General features: G+C 40.2%; 1 protein-coding gene across 5 annotated transcripts in view; it reads left to right on the forward strand.

The window, feature by feature from the left end:
• PDE4D (phosphodiesterase 4D) overlaps positions 1–19,682 on the forward strand; it is a 960,682-nt gene that overhangs the window by 756,283 nt on the left and 184,717 nt on the right. The gene's annotated exons all lie outside the window — the stretch shown is intronic.

The following is a 19,682-nucleotide window of genomic DNA, read 5'->3' on the forward strand; positions in this document are numbered from 1 at the left end:
GATTTATTTTATAAAAAAGGAATAAAAATTCATTGAACATCATCCTTTTTTAAGAAGTCACTCTTTGGGATGTGTGAATTCTCACTCATTATTGTGAAATGTATTTTCCTCTAGTATTCCAATCCTTAGGAATTTGGGACTGCTATTTTCAGCCTATGTATCTTTTTTGTAGATGTTAATTTGTCTACTCAAGATAGCTCTTTTCCCATTCGAGTGCCATTGTAGGTGACATTCATCCCCGTGCCAAGAAGCAGCACAATGCCTATGCACCACGTAAGTCATGTTGATTTAACACTTCCTAGGCCTAGTGCCACCCCTTTGCCCCCTTTCACCCTGTGTGAACAATGTGGGTGAGACCAAAGATTAGTGAGACAAAAATGATCTTGTCTTGCCTGAAAAGAATGTAAAAACACATTGTAATCACAGACAGACAGTTTGATCCAGAGTCCTTACTTTCATGAGGCCAAACTTTTTGTGTCACTTTTTGTTACAATCCTACTTGAAAAGACTCTCCCAGTCTACGGTACAACACTGATCCCCAACCTGCTGGTAGATGAGTTGTTTCAGTTAACAATTTAAATTACTGCTCCTCTCATAAACCCATAATCCAGTTTGGCATTTCCTTGAATTCCTAGTGAGATTTCAACACTGAGCAATAATTTGGATGAATGATTTCACTATTGAAACACCGAGGACATTCTTCTCTTTTGATATTTATAATCAGTGTTCCTTTGAAACATTAAACATGTAAGAACAGTTGGCTAATCAGAACTCACAAGTGGGTAAACATTCCAGTGCTCCCCATCAGACCAGAGATTCTGCCATTGTGCAATGGAGGAGCTGTTATACGTCCCTGCTCACTATGCAGGATGATGGGGAGCATGAAATACAAAGAGCAGATATTCTTACCTCTGGAGAGTCAAATACCACTCTTTGACCAAGCATTTTCTTCTGACTGCCATTACTGGAATGTCATGACATTGTAAGTTCCTTCATCTGCTGTTCATTCAGAAACTGAAGTGACAAAGACTGGAAGCAGTCTGCACTGCCCCCAGAAACAGAGATGTTCACACCTTCAGGTTAGAGGCAAGACATGTCTCGCACATGTCCTTCTAGTGATCTCAGTATCCAAATAAGAGATTGAGCAATCTATCTGATTGGTCAGCATTTCTGAAAAGCTGCTACTCAAAGCAGAAAGCAAAGGTCATATCACAATAAAGTATACAACCAACATAATTTCCACAGAATCCTAAAGTACACCTTGTTACAGGCAAAATGCTTAAAAATTAATTTTAATTGTGTAAAACAATGAAGTGTACATAAATGTAAGGAAGGAGTAAGCAGAACTGAGAAGTTATACCTTGTCATTTTATACTAATGCTATGTGGAAAATTTAATGATACATTGTTGGGATACAATAAGATGTGTATGGCTCATCTGAGCACACATTATCATATATCCGAGTTGCATGTTTATAGTTAAACCTTAATAAACATGTTTCTGTTAAGGTTAATTAAATCACAACAATGAATTTAAGAAGGAAACGAAAAAAGAAACAAAAACAAGAAAAAGAGAAAGAAAGACAGATGGTAAAGAAAAAACCCAAATATTTAAAGACTATTTACATTTATTAGTTATCCATTCATAATATCTTTGTTATGATCCCTCAGTACTACCTTTTCACCTCAGGACAACAAATATAGGAGCACTTACAGACAAAAATAAAAACAAGAAAAATCATGAGGAAAAAATGGATTGAGTTCCTGCTTAATTTTAACTGATGAATATTCTTCAGGGCAGCATGCATACATAAAGTTTACATTAACACAGGTATAAAATGCTGACCATACTGCAAAAAAAAGGGTCCAGATGTGAGCAATGTGTAGCCCAGCAGTTAACATTAACACAACAGTGATCTTTGACAAACAAGATCACAAATCTTATTTTCAGGACTGTGATTGTGAATTTAAAGGCTGCGCAGCATTTTGGTTATTTAGTCAAAGGTGGGGGGAGGTCTAAGAAGACCTGGCACAAGATTCCAGAAGTGCTTTAAAACAAGTAAATATGAGTCAAGAAATAATAGTAATAGCAGGAGTATAATGATATATCCAAGCCTATTTTTAATCCTCTTTGTTCTGCAAAATGATGCCAATTATTATGTTTATTACAAAGCTTTTCTTGCAAGTAGTCATAAAACCAGTTGGTCTCTTGATTTTAAATCAGGATCACTGGCAAGTCTCTTCTTAGTCAATAATTGTGAGATGTTGCTGAATTAATGTGAGCTTCCATACTGTGCTCTGATTCTTACCATTTTCTGAGCCTCAAACACATTACAGATTAAGACTTTCATGGCAAAGCTTACTTGCTTGGATGCTTTTTGTACACTGAATATCTAATCAAAGAACATAGCAAATTCGACATGGAATTCCAGATTGCAGTTTGCTTTTTGGTCACATTTAGTGTGTTGACTTTTGATCTGTGAAGCTTAGATACCTCTGAGATCATTTTCATCCTATGGACCCTCCTAACAGTTGAGAATAAACTTGGGGATTTTCCTCAGATTCCCTAGATGTTAATGGTTAGGATCAAGGCAGGGGTACATTCAGAGGGATTCTGGCAAAATCAGTTGTTTTATGAGTCTTCAAGATGAACAGCTCTAGCTCAAGGAATATGGAGGCCCTCGCAAGCCTGTAAGCTCCTTTCAGCAAAGGGCATTTTTTTCTTTCTTCCTTAAAAGAAAAAGATAAAGAGGAAAAAGATGGATTAGAGGAGGAAAAAATGCAAGCTTCTAACACTAGCATCATAAAAGTCAAGAAATCAAGCGTGCAAAGTCTGGAAATTCCAAAAGTTAAGGTAACAGTTGTTGCCGTATTATTTACTTTGCCATTTTGCAATTTGTTTATATTCTTGAGTTTTGGTAAAATAGAAACATTAATGTTTCTTTCTGTGTTGTTAATGCATAATCACAAAATATATAGGATATGCAATTTAACTGGATTAATATTATAGGAGAAAGTCCGAGAAACTCTGACTCTTGAGTGCTTGATTTCTCAACCTCAATAGTGCGTTAACTCTAGCTTTGTGTAATTCACAAAATGTACATAATGTACTTGGACGGAAATAATGTATTGGCTTTAAAAAATTTAGAGATGTCTGATTTCCATTACACATCAACATAAATTGGGGTTTTTAAGATAGCACTTTGGATTTCAGGGTTGCAGGCAACAGAAAAAAACAGTAAAGAAATATTAAAGTGAAGCACAAATATGTAGGGTTATGAGTAAATATAGCCAGTAGATGACAGTAATGATGTAATAAATTCATTATCTTATTATTTAATTAATTATTTTGGATTATCGCAGTGGTTAGGAGCCCCAATCATGGACCAGGACCCCATTGTGCTAGATCCTGTAAAAACACGGAACAAAAGATGTTCCTTCCTCCAAAGAGCTTACAAGACATACAGATAAGAGACAACATATAAGATAGCAGACAACAGATGGATACAGACAGATAGATGGGGGAGTATAAGGAAACAATGAGATTTTATTGGTCAGCATGATGGGCAGTGATTTCAGCACACCAGCAGCCTAAATATTGTCAAGTTTTTTATAGGCATCACAGCAACTGAGATTTTAAGGAGAGATTTGCAGGAGAATGAGGAGGTAACTTTGTGAATGTTTACAGGGAAAACCTCTGAAGTGTGAGAGGCAGCCTGGGAGAAAGAACAAAGGTGCATGTTTGAAAATTTAGCAAGTGGGTGAAGGAGGCTGGCATTACTGGCCAGTCAGAAGTGGGAGTCAGCATTTTGATATTGAATGAGAGAGGAAAGGCAGAACAGCAAAGTATCACAATGTGGAGGAAAGATAGGGAGAATAGGAATAGACCTATATGGCTGCATCAGGAGCTCTTGAAAGTCAAAAGGAAAGCCATAGCAAAAGTGGAAACCAAGAAAGAGTGTAGAACAGCAGCACATGTAGGACAAAATCGGACAGGTTAAGGGACAAAATGAGTTACAACAAGCAAGGGCATACAAAGCAATAGGAAGTGGTTCTATAAATATTTCTAAAGTCAGACAATAATGAAATAATATATGGTTTCATTACTTAATGGGGAAGGAGAGCAAATAATGGGTGACACAGAGAAGGCTAAAGTTTAATGCCTTTTTTAATTCACTTTTCACTAAAAAAGTTAGTTGTGACCAGGTACTTAACACAATATTAACAAGGAAGAAGGATCTCAGGCCAGAACAGAAAAATAACAGGTTAAAGAATAAGTTAGATATATTCAAGTCATAAGGGCTGGATGAAATATCACCCTAGCACATGTAAGGAACTAGGCAAAGCAATCTCTGAATCACGAGAACTCATGGAGAATTGCCAAGGTACCAGATTACTGGAGAAGGGAAACATAGCACCTATCTTAAAAAAGGAGTAAAAGAAGATCTGGGGAATTATAGACCAGTAAGCCTAACTTGGATACTGAACAAAGATACTGGAACAAATTATTAATCAACAAATTTGTTTAAACCTTGACACCAGCAGGACAAGATCGTCTAGTACCCCATAGAATCATTATAAAGGCACCAGCAGTCTCCTAGAAATATGTTGAGTGATTTCTCCAAAGAGAGAAACCCCCAGCTGTGGTCATTTCCTTCCAGCTTCTTTTCCACTAATTGTCTAATGATGAACAGACCATCTATCATCCCCCTTTCTTTTCTAAAACCAAACTACTCTTTTCTTAAAATGGGCTCTAGTACTTGATATTCTCTAGCAGTTTTATGCATTGGGGCAGTAGCTGAATTCCTTGGTACTTCAACCAAATCGATATGTCACCTCCTCGTTTGTAAATTAATACTAGTATGGATTTTCTCCATTCTCTTGGGATTGTGTTCTCTTTTCAAACTGTGTGCAGGACATATGTAAGACAGTGTGCACCAACTTCTCTAAAATCTTGGATTATTTCTGCTGTGACTTCATCCGCACCTGCTTGTTTTCTGGGTGCCATCTTCAGCAGGGCAGCTTTGACATCTGTCTCTCACAGGTCATCAACACATGTAATTACTGGTTCACATGATAGTATTGTAGCATATAAAGGGTTCTCCTTGTTAAGTAGACCCTTATAGTATTCTTAACATTGGTTACATACTACGTCTCCTGTCACAAGCAATCTGCCTCCTGCATCATTTATGAATAATGTGCTCACATCATCTTTCTTTTGTTTCTTGTCCGCACAATTGCATGTATTTCCCTCTGAGTAAGTTGAGGGCCGCTATTCAACTCATTTTGCAGTTTCTCTAAAGCTCGGCTTCTCATCTTTCTGATTGCTTGCTATGCTGGTCACTTGGAGGCTTTATAGATGGCAATTGCTTTCACCTTTTCTGGCTTCTCTCTTATTTCTTACTGCTTTCTGCACCTCCTCATGATCTAAATAACTGTTAGCTAAATAGTAAATGTAATATCTTAGATATCTTCCTAAAACATCAAACTGTCTAACTGGCATCTTCTCGTTGAAGAATCCACTTGGAAGTATCCTCACTCATTTTTAGCATGGCAGTCCCGTGATTGACCTGTTTGCATTTGGAAGCAGCAATAAAACACCCATAGCCTCCTCTCATGTGAGAACTTAGGATGTGAGGTGACAGATATTTTCTTGGAGAGCTGGCCAAAGTGTGTTCTATATGCTTTTCCACTGCTCCCCAGGATCATTCAAAAGCTAGGAAAGAGAAAGCAGCAGTGATACTATTTATGCCTTCTGACTTAAGATGCTGTGTTTCACATTACTCATTAACCTAGCTGTGGACCTCCCAACCTCTCTAATTCATAGAGGAAATCTGCTAGTGCAAAGACCAGTTCTCCATCCAGGACCAGTTCTCCATCCAGATTCAAAAATGGATAGTCAGATAGTGAGATTAATACTTTCATGGATCCTAGAAAGAAGTCAACAAACAGAACTTATTCTATTAGCTAGTGCAAAGTCCATGTTTTAACTACCATATTAAAGGGAGTGGAGCATAGGACTAAGTGCACTCAGGTCTTCACGCAGCTGTAGAAGAGTGTCTATGCTGCAGAGTCTCATGTTCTCCATGTGTTTGGGAAAAGAGAATTTTCCACAAATCCTGACATTAAGTGCTTTTTTAGAGAGGCTATCCTTATTCTACCCTGATAAGGTCCTTATTCTGGTCCTTGCAAGGATCATACAATTAATTCCTGTTGGAACTGTGACTATGCTTTTTTCTATTAAAGTGATGTTCTCGTTAGCTGTTTAACTCCACGACTTGAGTTTTTGAAGTTGGGTGCTTTCTCTGGTGACACCCAGTGTTATATCTTTGACTCAGACAGAAAATCCTCACAACCTTGGAAATAAAATGGTCTTTCTGTCATCTGATAGAGATGGAAAATGATATCCAAATATTTGGGTTTATTTTTTCAGGATTAATTATCCCCATGTTCCACAGTAGGAGAAAATACTGTGTTTCCCCCACTCATCCCCCAAGGTATAGTTTACACAATCTGTAATTTAGGAAAGTAGGTTGGATATGGAAGTTGACTGAAGTGGAGAGAACTTCAGGTGGTAGGGCTTTCTCCTACTGCCTATGACTGACAGGTCTGGGTTTGCCCTGAAGTTACAAACAGGCTGAAATACTCATTGTAGTGGAACTATGCATCTTATTACTCAAGGAAAGGACATTTTCAGGTAAACACAGATAAATGTTCTTAATTCTGCACTGTTTGTTCAGATAGAACTTGCATTGAGTGCAAGTTTAAGCCCATGAAAGGAGAGCTCCTTGAAGCTTAGTGACAATTAAAAGTGGGCCAACCAGTTGAGCCACTATATAAGCTTCATCTGGGCCTTTACTATTAAAAAATTTAACTATATATTGTTTTCAAGAACAGAAAGCCAAATTACCCCATGATGCAGCCTAAACTCATATTTCTGAGCTAGAAAGAACTTGAAATCTACCTCTTATAATAATACACTGCAAGTAAACATGATGTCTGTTCTTAGGGTATGCAAGAAAAGCATTTTTCTTAAAGATAATCTGCAAAAAGTTTTCAATTTTAAGGTGTTTGTAAAATTCAAGGAGAGGAAAAAATACAGAGTTAGTAAAAAATTGAATTAGCACTATATTTTAACAAAATTAGAAACAACTATTGGCTTCCTTAGATTCTGAGGAATTTGGACTGCAGATTTCCTGATTCTTCTTTCAGAATGAGTAACATAAATATGTACAAGGGATGAAAAGAACCATTCCATTCTGAACCTCAAGTTTCATTCCCACTACTATATATGTTTTCTTTTGATCAATTTGATTAATTTCAACTCAGATGTGAGTGTTTTTCTGGAGAATTTCAGTAAAACTGGCATATTTTATTTATTAAAGCAAGAGAAAAGTATTTATATCCTTTTAAGAAAAAGATGCAACACAATTTTTTTGTTAAGATTTTATATTTAAATTGGATACGCCTTTAAGCATCAAACTTTCTCTAGACTTTGACACCATATTTTAAAGAAATCCTGATAACCCATTTTTAAAAAGTTATAAACAAAGGATAACAGAAAAGTTAATTAAAATGAAGACCAGTGCCTGAGTACTTTGCCGTTTCCAATTGCTTGCAATATTTTACAGAAATTCACAGGGTGTCAAAGGCAAAGTACTCACTACGATCCCCTTTTCAAACAGGTTTGTGCAATAAGGCTGAGTTAATTCCCTTTGTTGACTATGCAATCAGTCAGTTTTTGAGCAAGAAAAGGGTGTGTTTCTTTATGACCATGGGATGTTTTTTCATTCATTTGAATCCAAGATCCCCTAAGTCTTGCTCACTTGTCTTTACAATACCATATAATACTGGGTATTTTTCTTTATGACATACAAATAGAATTCATTTTATATTATTAAAAATGCAGAATCGTCGCTGGTAGTATTGCTTAACACTAAAACGTATTTGTTTTCCAAACAGAATTCTTAAGTGTAAAACACACTACTTCTTCCTTTAATAGTTTTAAGCAGTGTGTTCTTCTTTTGTTGTGGAAATATTAAATGTTTAAAACAAGTTACTTACTAATACTATACTTAGCAAAGGAAACTGAGTTCCTAAACCTTCTCTTCAGACAAAACTAATGCTGTTGCAGGAAGCATGTTACAATAAAAAGATTCTAAATTGAGAGTTCAATTAATCATAACAGTCATCTCCTGGCTTGCTGCATAGCTCCTACTAATGCGATAATGGGAGTTGCGTGTGTGTGCACAGCCTCAGGGTGGAGCGGGGTGGAGAGATAGCCCTCTTAAAACTGAAAACTTGACGCACATTGGGAAACATCTTTGTCCAGCTTCCAGCTCAGTGGTCACTTGATATGCACAAGGACTGAATTAACTTTACTATCAATCCAGATGAAACATTAGTTCATATTTCATCCCTTAGGCACAAAAAGCTTCTTGCGTGCTTGCATTGACGATAGTTTTGTATTAACCCTGGAATTCATTCTCTAAAAGATGAAAAGTCTGAAATGGTATGTCCTTTGGTTTGTTTCCTTTGAACTTACATATTTTATATTCATGTGCTTTTTCTTGACTACCAGAGTTAAGGAAATGGTTAAAAAGGGGGGAGGGGAAAAAGCCTTTATATGAATTAAATTCTGTACATCTCTGATATATTCACCCAAAGCACTGTGAGCTCAGTAAAATTAGAATGGTGAAGCCAGCACAGAAATCTGACGCTCAGTTGGGTCATTCCCCAAGTGCAGATGGCATGATAGTGCCAGGCACACAGAGAAGCCCGCCCTTTTTTCTGCTCTCTATCCTTTGAGCTCAGACTCTGCTGGAATTGCATCATTATGTGATAATTCAGTTTTCACTGTGAGATCATAACACAGTTTGGACTCAGATTCCAGTTTTGACCATCATTGTGGCTAGAACCTGGTCCTGAGTAGTCAGTATTTCTCTAGACCATGCCGATCATACATGTGTAGTTCTTTCCAAAGGCTTCATCAAGTCCTATAAGGTTTTAACAGAGCAGACATCACAAAATCTAGGCATGGGTTACTCAAGCAATGTTACTTCACGTGCAGTATTCATGGGTTTCGTTCCTGCTACTGTCATTGTCTGGTGTATATGCACAACAAAACCGTAGGGCTTTCAGACTGTCTTCTCTAACGCTGCATCCACAAGCTTCATACCATGTCCGAGCCAGCCTCATAAAGAGAGGTGGGTGGATGTCATGTTTAATCCAAATATAGAAGTACATAGTGAGGATGAGGTTCTAAGCAATTTTTTTTGGTTCATCCTGAAGACTATAATAATATTCGGTAGTGGCCTTTCATATATTATGCAATTTTTTGTGTGTAAACAGTATAAGCTCAGAGTACAAGTACATCTACAGGGCAAATGTCATTTTCCCCTATATTTTGTTGTTTGATAAATTTTAATACATGAAACTATGCTGAAAGATACCTTACAGTGATAGGCAGCATTTAAAAATGGGTCAATTTTATCACCCTGTCACCCCATTTATCCAACAGTCTAAGTTCCCAGCCCCAGAGCACAGTCAAAGGATGCCAGTTCCCCAAGGTTAATAACATTGAGCACAGCCTTTTCAAAGCCTACTGCCTGGCTCCATCCTTTTATGAAAGTATTTTCCAGCCATAGAGCACCATGCAGAGAATGCCAGCTGGCTGCTTGGCCTTCTCATCCAGTACAAACCCTGGGGAGATAACTGGGCATTTCAGTTGTATACCAGTGTAATACTCTACTTTAAAGTGATATAGAATTTCAAGATGCTCTTAATGTATTATCTCACCATATATTGTATACATTTGTGAAGATTAACCAGTTTTGTGGATATTAGAAACCACATTTCCAAACCCACCTGTTTGCACTCACATATTTAAAAATGTGGGCCAATATTGTTACTTACTATATTCTTTCTTATGTGTGTGTTCAAATCACTGAAGGAAGTAATGTGATTTTCCCTCAAAGTTCCATCCCCGTGCTGTTCACTGTCTGCATGAAAGCTCATGGCTTGATCATACCTAAACGAGTAGATGAGAACTGCACGAGTATGCCTCTGGGACATGGGAATCAACCCCCTAACACATAGTCTAGATGTACCCTTAGCTAGGGCTCTCAGCAGGTCTTCTCCACCTCAGGAAACTGTACAAAATACAAGAGCCTGTCTACTCACAGGGTTGAGCTGTTATCATTGCATATTATGCCATCTTGTGTTCTTTATGTTATCTGTCTGTAGGACAATGAATCAATTTTATTCTGGCCCCTTCGGTGGTAACAGCCTTTAATGAAGTGAGACCTCATTCATGACACCTCCTCAGGAGTTCCATCCTGGCAGGCTCTCACTCATATTTCAGAAGGATGACATTTTAACTGCTGTAGTGGTCCCAAGGGTGTATGTGAGACTCTCACCTTATGAATGTCTGTCTTGACCTATATCACACCATTGTAAAAATAATCTGAAACACTATTTTTCCAGTTGTATTCTGTCAGTTCTGTATGCATCCAATTTTCTTATGCCCATTTTGTTAAACAATTCTACAATACTTGGTTTTATAGAATAGTCTGTCTGGGTTTCTTTTTTCTATTTCTCTCTGTCTGTAATTATTCTATATTATAATAGAGTGGCCATGCCACTATAGTTCAGGTTGAGTCACAACTTCTGTTTAAAGGTTGACCATTCTAGGACCTCCATAAAAACAGGCTTAGTTGGATTCCTTTGAAGTTTGGTGTGCCTCAGTCGGATGCAGGGTAGGGTTTAGTGCCCTAACTCTGAGGTAATTTGACCAAGAGGCTGCAAAGATATAAGCTGCCCCAAAATAGCCATTTTACAAAAAGTTTCTAGGCACCTTGTTTGCCCAGAGCTAGAGATCAAACTATTGATGTAGGTCAAAATAGTTTGTCTGTCGAGTTTTACCCAAGGCAATGCACAGCACCCACTAAATCTTCGGAAGACCCTAATTGAAAACGATATTTAAGAAAATGTACATTCTTTCTGCACCAATAAAGAAAAATGGCTAGAGGGTTCCAATTCCCACCATTTTATATGCTTTAAAGCTCAACTCTTCTAAGTGCTCTAACATCTGAATTGTTATTCAGATGGCTTTGAAATTTGGTATGCCTAACATGGGTACGCCTAACACAATGACTGCTCCTGGAGTGATGTAAATAATTCCATTGACTATTGCCAGCTCCAGAGGAACAGAGGGAAGGTGGTGTGCCGTGAAGAACATTTTTTTTCCCTTTTTTGTCCTTGACTAGTGTTACATGGAAACCTGTGGGTGAGAGTGAATAGGTTGTAAAAGGAGGTGAAGAGCTTGTACATTTCAGTGACTGTGGGGTTGGCAGAGTAGAGTTATGTGTGTTAATGACGTGTACCAGGGCACTGCTAAAATAAGGCAGAGTTAAGATTTTATGGACAACTGTAACTGTGAATTACCTGGTTTTCAGGAGTTTTAAGTTTTGCTCAGGTTAACATTCTGCACAGGGACGACATACCATCAAGCAACCTTAACTTTACCTTAATATAGTTTTATGCCACTAAATTTTAGTAAATGTTGACCACCCTGAATACCTCAGCATGGAGACACTTTTCAAATTCAATTATAATTATTATTAAATGTGTCCAAGTGCTCCGTCAGTGGCTTTTGCAAAATATGCCACCACACCTTTTGGCACGAAAAAATCTAAGTTATGAGAAATAAATGGAAGTGTATGAAAATTATTCAGTTCTGGTTTTGCAAATTTTTTCCCATGTTTTGTGAAGCTCGCAGTCACCTGCTAGTAATTATTTTGTGAATAGTCTTTTTTCAAATTAAGCTAATATTTTCAAATTTCTGGTGCTAGTAGAAAATTATTATTTACATACCTTCTTTCATATCTGACTTCCATAGAAAGAGATTAACAGATAGATACTGATATTCCAGTGAGTAAACATAGATTCTGCTGAATTATGTCATGCTAATAGGGACCCGAACCATTTCTCCCAGACTTAAAGGTTAACAACCTTGCCTACTTTTAGAAGCTTGTGTTGTACTCTACATGGCTTGCGTTTCTTCTTTCTGCTTTCTGGAAATAGATGAGGGACACCAGGCTAACCAGAATTCTGACAGTTTCTGCTACCTGCCTCCATACCACCTGAAAGGGAAACAGCAGGATAACTGTAGGTTGTTGTGTTTTAATACACAGCAGTACCCTGTAGGTCAATAGGAAATCATATATGCTTTGCAGTTTTGCATGAAAAGGATCTTTGTTTTTGTTTGACTTCCTAATTTTTGTTAAGATGAGATCCAAAGATACAGGGCTTGAGTCATCCCCCACATATGGAATGGAGGGCAACTTGTACGCACGTGTAGATTCACCCCTGTAGTATGATATCATTGCCCACTCCCAAGAGAGAGATGCTGTAATTAATCACTTCATCTCCCTGGTGCTTTAGAGACACCCTCTCTCTGGCCATTCCTGCCCATTTTGTGGACAAGCCTAGCCAGATCCAGGTCCCTGGCAGAATGGGGGATTGAGGGGTTGCCCACAACACAGGCTGATTTTTCTGTCAGTGGGGTCTGACCCACAGTGTGCTAGTAGATTACTTTGCTTTGTGCAAGCTTTGGTACTTGCGCTCTCAGTAATACACTTTTATCAAAATAATTGCAATTCCTGTAAATTGTATATTTAACTGAAGGAGCTTTTGAAATGTGAAAATTAAATATCTGATTAATTTTAGTTGATTAAACGAATATGTAATAAAGTCAACTCTAAAGAGCAAAGTGCTGCCGCATTCCTCCACAGCTGAGTGAAATACAATGCATCAAGAACTCAAATAGTAGAAGGAAGTAAAAACAAAAAACCCCACCACTGGAGAAGGCTAAATCATCCTCTCTCATGGAAAAAGTTTGCAAATTCTCAGATATGCTGGCATTTATTCCTTTGGGAGGAGAGGGATGGGGCATGGAATGAGCAGGAAGCACAGCTTTTGAATCCCATAAAGTCTGAAGATCTGTACGAAAAAGAAGCTCCAGCAGCTTTGCACAGTAGATAGTGACTGCCTTTCTATGCTGCTGCTGCTCCAGCCCCTGCTGCTACCTGGCAGCATGACTTGCTGTGATTGGCTGAGTCCTCTGCAACTGAGTCATAGCAATAGTGCAGGGGATGCTGCAGTAGCTAATGCTTCCTGAGGCAGGGTTAACCGTCAGGAGAGATCCAGGTGCCTTTCCAGCAGACCAGACAATGCCATGAAAGGGCCGTCTTTAGTTTAACCCCCTATTAACTCCAAACCATGTAACAGTCCAATCCCTTGAGTACATCTATGCTGGAGGTCTCATTGGATTCTAGGAAGTACTTGGAATGCTCTGAGAGTGGCATTCCCTCACCTGTGCTCCTATTTTTTTTTAAATAATTTTTAGTAAAAAGGAGTGTTTATGATACATGAAAGGATACATTACTTCCTTTTCTGACAGGGCTACTAGCATAGGAGATGGGGAGAAGCAGTAGACGTGATATATCTTGATTTTAACAAGGCTTTTGACACAGTCCCACAAGATGTTCTGATAAGAAATCTAGGGAAATGCAATCTAAATGAAATTACTGTAAGGTAGGTGCACAACTGGGAAAGACCATACTTAAAGATCAATGGTTTGCTGTCAACATGGGAGGGTGTGTCTAGTGAAGTCTCATGGGGATCAGTCCTGGGTCTGGTATTGTTCAATATTTTCATTAATGACTTGGATAACAGAGTGGAGAGTACGCTTGTAAAATTTGCCAGTGGAGTTGGGGTTGTTTGCACTTTGGAGGACAGGATTAGAATTCCAAAGAACCTTGACAAATTGGATAATTGATCTGAAATCAATAAAGTACTACACACAGGGAGGAAAAAATCAAATGCATGACCACAAAATGGGGAATAACTGGCTAGATGGTAATACTGCAGAAAAGGATCTGGGGGTTGTAGTGGATCACAAATTAAATATGAGCTGAACATGTGATGCAATTACAAAAAAGTTAAGCTCATTCTGGGATGTAATAACGGGAGCATCATATGTGAGACCTGGGAGGTAACTGTCCCACTCTGCTAGGCACTGGTGGGGCCTCAGCAGGAGTACTGTGTCCAGTTCTCTGTGACACACTTTAGGAAAGATGTGGACAAATTGGAGAGAATTCAGAGAACAGCAACAAAAATGATAAAAGGTTGAGAGAACCTGACTTATGAAGAAAGGTTAAAAAAATTGGCATGTTTATTCTTGAGAAAAAAAAGTGAGAGGACACCTGATAACAGTCTTCAAATATGTAAAGGACTGTTAGAAAATGGATAGTGATCAATTGTCCTCTATGTCCACAGAAGGTGGGACAACAAATAACAAGCTACATCTGCAGCAAGGGAGACTATGTTTAGATATTTGGATAAACTTTATAAAAATAGTTAAACACTGGAACAAGCTTCCAAGGGAAGTTATGGAATCCCCATCACTAGAAATTTTTAAGAACAGGTTGGACAAATACCTGTCAGGGATGGTCTAGGTTTACTTTTTCCTACCTCGGCACCTGGACTTGATGATCTCTTGAGATCCCTTGCAGCCCCACACTTCAAAGATTATGTATTTTGAGCTGCCCTGAAATTTTTAATGTGTTGCTGATTTTTATATTGACAGCTCATAACTACATTATGGAAGACAGGTGGTAGTTTGGGAAGCCAGGAATTTTGGTAGTTTAGTAGAAATTTGAAGTATTTTCCACTTGTAAGGTATGGGAGGCACTCTGAATATTTGTTACCCATGAATAAGGCTACATTTATGTCATGGAGGTCATGGAAATCACAGAATCCATTACTTCCAGAGACCTCCCTGACAATTTCTGCTGCAGCCCCAGGGGTTGGAGGTGACAGCCAGTGGGGCCCTCGCAGGGTTCCAGTGACAGCAGTGACAAGTGACAGGAACCACTGGGCAAAGTTCCATCAACAGGAGATGGAAGAGGAGGGAGATGCCTCGGGCAAACAGCTGGGGTGTCCCGTTTTCTCTTTGGGAAATGTGGTCACTCTGCAGCTTCCAGCTGCCGTGGATGGAGGGGGAACCCCACAGCTCCTAGCCACCATGGTGGTGGGGGAAACCATGGAGCCACAGCAGCAAAAGTCACAGACAAGTCATGCCTTCTGTGAATTTTTGTTTATTGCCTGAGACCTGTCCATGGCTTTTACTTAAACTAAACATGACAAAATCTTAGCCTTACCCACGAGAGGACTGGAGCTTTTGGCAGTAGGAAGAGGATGCATCTCCTAATTCCCCTCCCAATTTTGGGTAGAAGCAGCAGTGACTTGAAATGTTGGGGACATTACTGACCACTCACCACTACCTTAGATAACTTTTATAACTAACTCTTTTGTTTCCATGACTCAGCTTCACCAAGGGTGGGGATCAGGATAGATTAATAAGAACTCCTTAGACGTTGATTTTATGATAGGGCCTCTGCACCCAGTGACCGGGTCGCACTGAGGATCAGACCCTTCAAAAAACATGCTGCTGGGCTTATTTTTATGGACATGCACAGCTGCTTATATGCTTTTGACCCAAGTGGCAGATAGATTGGATTGACATCAGACAGACAGGAGAGTGACTTGCTTGAAAATTCAGGGATTCCAGCTGATGCACAGACAGTTAAAAGGCCAAACAAGCAACAAGGTTTTATTGAGGAGGAGGTGAGCAAGCTATTATGCAGCAAATAACACAACTTCCCCTAGTCTGGAGGTGTGAGAAGCATCATCTATATGTAGGCTAGATATAGACTAGAATGTAGTCCTGCAAGAGAGATCCCAAATAGTAGCGCAGGGGAGTGAAGGAAAAGGGGGATTCACAAGCAGAGACCTTGCCACAGTGCATCCTTATGAAATGTTGTTTCACTCTGTCACTAAAGAATGTTACATAGCTCATAGACAACAATGAATGGAAATGAGAAAGACTTGGCATGTTTAGTCTTGAGAAAAGAAGACTGAGCAGGGACATGACAACAGTCTTTAACTATGTTAAGGGTTGTTATTAAGAGGATGGTGATTGTCACAGAGTAACTGGCCTTCTGAGTGGGTCAGGCATTCAGCCTACCTGGGTCAGGCTCTGCTAAAGAGAATGAGCCAACCCAGACCTACCTGTGAGTACTTAATTGCCTAGTGGCAGTTAATTAGCTAAGGAACACTTCAGTCTAATAAAGGGTTATGGAGGTTCCAGAAGACAGGGAGCACCTGAGGAGAGGGACCCCTCAGGAGAGCTGGTTAGCACAGGCTCTTCAAGACAGTCTGCTCACCTCTTCGCTTCGTAATGGTTTGTGACAGACCCTCAGAGCCTCCCCTGCTGTCGCAATGCCTCCAAGAAACTTGTGCAGTTAGGTCAGAAACTGTCAGGGCAGACCCCGGCCTAGGGCTGTAGAGGCTGCTGGGCCCAGTGACAGACCCTGTGGGTTGGGAACAGTCTGACACCTGGAAGGACTGAGCTAGGCCAGGATGAAAGGCCCTGTAAGCAGCCAAGACTTGCTCCCCAGTGGGGGCCACCCTTCCCAGTTGTCCTATCCAGACAGATTGACACCTGCTCCCTGAGCCTCAAAGCGGAGCAAGCCTCAGCTCAGCACCCTTGGAACTGCTCAGCTCAACCATAACAGGATCTGGGCACCAACAAGGGCAGCTCTCAGCCCATAGGGCCCCGGTTAACAGGCACTGTGCTGCCCCCACTCTTTACAAAACTACCTGAACTGGGGAAGCTGATCCCCCTTGCATAGGGGGTGGAAAGCTCCTTCTCACAGGACAGAGTGGGGGGTCCATGCATCCTGGTCCCTGCACCCTCACCCTGCCCCCATGCCCAGCTCAGCCCAACACTTTGACCCCTGCATCACCCAGATCCCTACCTATCCCCGGCACTCACTACCTGCCCAGTTACCAGCACTTGTGCACCCCTGTCCACACCCCTGCCTGGCTCTTCACACCCACAGACTGCACCTGCCATGCAGTACAGCAGCCACATCTGCTCCCCCACAGTCTGCCACCTGCACCATTCTGAATGAGCTGCTTGCTGGGAGCCGTGGACACTGGAGTTGAAGGACCAGCCGCAGTGTAAGTCCAGGGTGGAAGCTGGGGCCAAGGCAGGCGCCAATGGCTGCCTGAGCAGCCTGGCTTGTGGAGGCCAGATGCGGAGTGGAAAGTGTGAGCTAAGTGGTGACATGGAGCTGGGCAGGTAGTGACACTTATGGCCAAAGCCACAGCCATGCTTGAAGTACTGCCAAGGAGCAGCCTTGAGCCGCAGCTACAATCTTGCCCATCAGGAGTGTGGGGAGCAGCTGGGGAAGGGGTGGGAGTGCTTCCCTGGCAACCCAGCTGGCAGCCATTTCCTGCTCTTCAGAACCTCAGGTGGTTCCACCAATGGGTTGGTTCCATCCTCATCTGGTTTCATCCATCCTGCCAGCCTCATCCATCACAGAAATCTCCATCCAAGTCTGCCTATAGCTAGGGCAACCTCTGTTGGTTAGGGATCTCAGCAGGAAAGGGAACCGAAGAAGAGTGCTCCATGACACAGAATGTTCTGAAAAAAAAGGAAGAGCTATGAGTGCCAAGCCCCTAGGGAGACCTGATTATCAGACAGCAACAGGAACTATATGCCGTTTCATAGAAGAGTTGCTATGGTTTGACCTCTGTGGGGACTCTGAACCCAGAAGAGGAACCCTCTTCCAGGTGATGGCAAGATGCATGGCTCCAGGGGCTCATCCCAGGTCAAGAGGGCCTTACTGGTAAAGAGCCTAAGACAGAGGTAGTGGATGGACTTAGGTAGGGCAGACAGATTAGAGTGAACTCATCCCCACTTGCGCCTAGCCAGGAAGCTGGGCATACCACATTTGGCCTTTTGTTAAATAAATTAGACCCCTTAAGAGGTTTGCCAGCTCCTTCCCTGACCATGTCAGCCATGCCTTCACCTACTTCTGCAAGACCCTACCCCACTTAAAATACACACTTCTTCCCCCTTAAAACCTACTCTTCCATTCACATAAATATTAACACAGGCGATGACAATAAAAGCCACTAGTAAAGTGTATGCTAGACATCACTGGTCACTCACTCACCTTTTTTTTCATCCTATTCCCCATCCTTTGTTTCAATGTCCCAGAAATTCAAAGGTATTTAGGCTCCTAATTTCTATTTGATCTGGGCCTATCTGCTTATATTCAGAGCTTTTTGGGACCACGATGTTGCAACACCTATAAATCACCTGCTATCTTGTGGGCACTATCTAAATAATAACAATCACTTTCTAACAAATCAAATGCCAGTTAAATTTCTATTTTAATCATAAAAGTTCCTTAGAAGTGACCTTTTTGTTAATATGAAAAGTCCCCTTTTAAACACACTCCCTCTTTCTCTCATATATACTTAAATTTTCCCAGCGGATGGAAGGGAAGGCTCCCTTATTGAAAATAGGTTTAAAATTTTAAGCACATTAAAGTACAAACGGTCAGTAACAATTTTGGATGAATGATTTCAGGTGCTAAAGCTGCAATCTATAACCTATGTGACATATCTATTGCAGAATAAATCAGGCATATTAAAAACAAATTCTTACCAAATTATTTCTTTGTGAATCATTTTCTGGCTTTTAATGACTGTTCTGTTTGCCTTATTTTAAAAATAATAATTAGAAACTCCTAGCTCCAGCTAGTTGAATAAAGCTGGCATTATTATTTTTTCTGAAAAGAAGATGGGTGCCAGGTAACTAGGATTAGAGCCCTTATTCCGTAAAAGTGATGTTGGACAAATTGTTCATAGACCACGCAGCAGTTTATATATAGTTATTGGAGCATATTTGGGGAAAAATATTTCAAATGATGACTTATCGGACTATGTATATATCTGTCATGAGTTAATTACAGTATATTCATTATCAGTCACAGTTTTTTGAAAATGTAATTAAAGAATGAATAAACTGTATGTGTACATCAGCCCTCCCAAGTTTCTTCACCCTGTGGCTACTCAGTATCTCTGGTAACTAAATGCAAAGTATCGCACACAGGCCATGACTATATGTGGTAGTTTATGTGTAATTTTGACATTTTATTCATCAGGGAAGTGGGATTTACTTTAGACCATAACCCAGTTTCCTCTAGCAAGAAGTTTTCGTTACTGAAGAGATGATAACCCCCTTTCCTCCCTCCTCCACTAAGACACATCATTATGACACCTTGCGCCTACATCACCTAGCATGGTGTGGGTGTGGTTGCTACAGCAACAGCACACATCAAGTAACACTCCCATATAAGTTCAGATATGTGAGTCAGTTTAAAAGTTTAACTAGGTTTTTATTAGTCTGTGATGTAGTCCCCAGTCATCTGCAATTACTAGCTTGTCCAATGCTCACAAATTATAATCTGTTAGTAACACTTAATGCAAATCACTTTCAATATTTAGGTGGGCTGTGTCCCTCCACCAAAACTAATTTTGGGTGCTATCAGACACATAGGCATGCCTGGTTAACTCTTATATGAAAGAGATTCTATTTAGTTTCAAAGAAGGGGGTGGAAATGGAAGTTTGGGAATGTGATCTTTGCTGATTCATCCTGTTTGTCTGTCTGTCTGTGTTCATCTGTCCAACAAGCAGTGTAAAAATCAACTGGTTCTCCAACGGTCCCATAAAGACACCGCATGATTGGACAGCTGCTAAAT

Source organism: Gopherus evgoodei, chromosome 6, assembly GCF_007399415.2.
Source record: "Gopherus evgoodei ecotype Sinaloan lineage chromosome 6, rGopEvg1_v1.p, whole genome shotgun sequence".
Lineage (NCBI taxonomy): Eukaryota > Metazoa > Chordata > Testudines > Testudinidae > Gopherus > Gopherus evgoodei.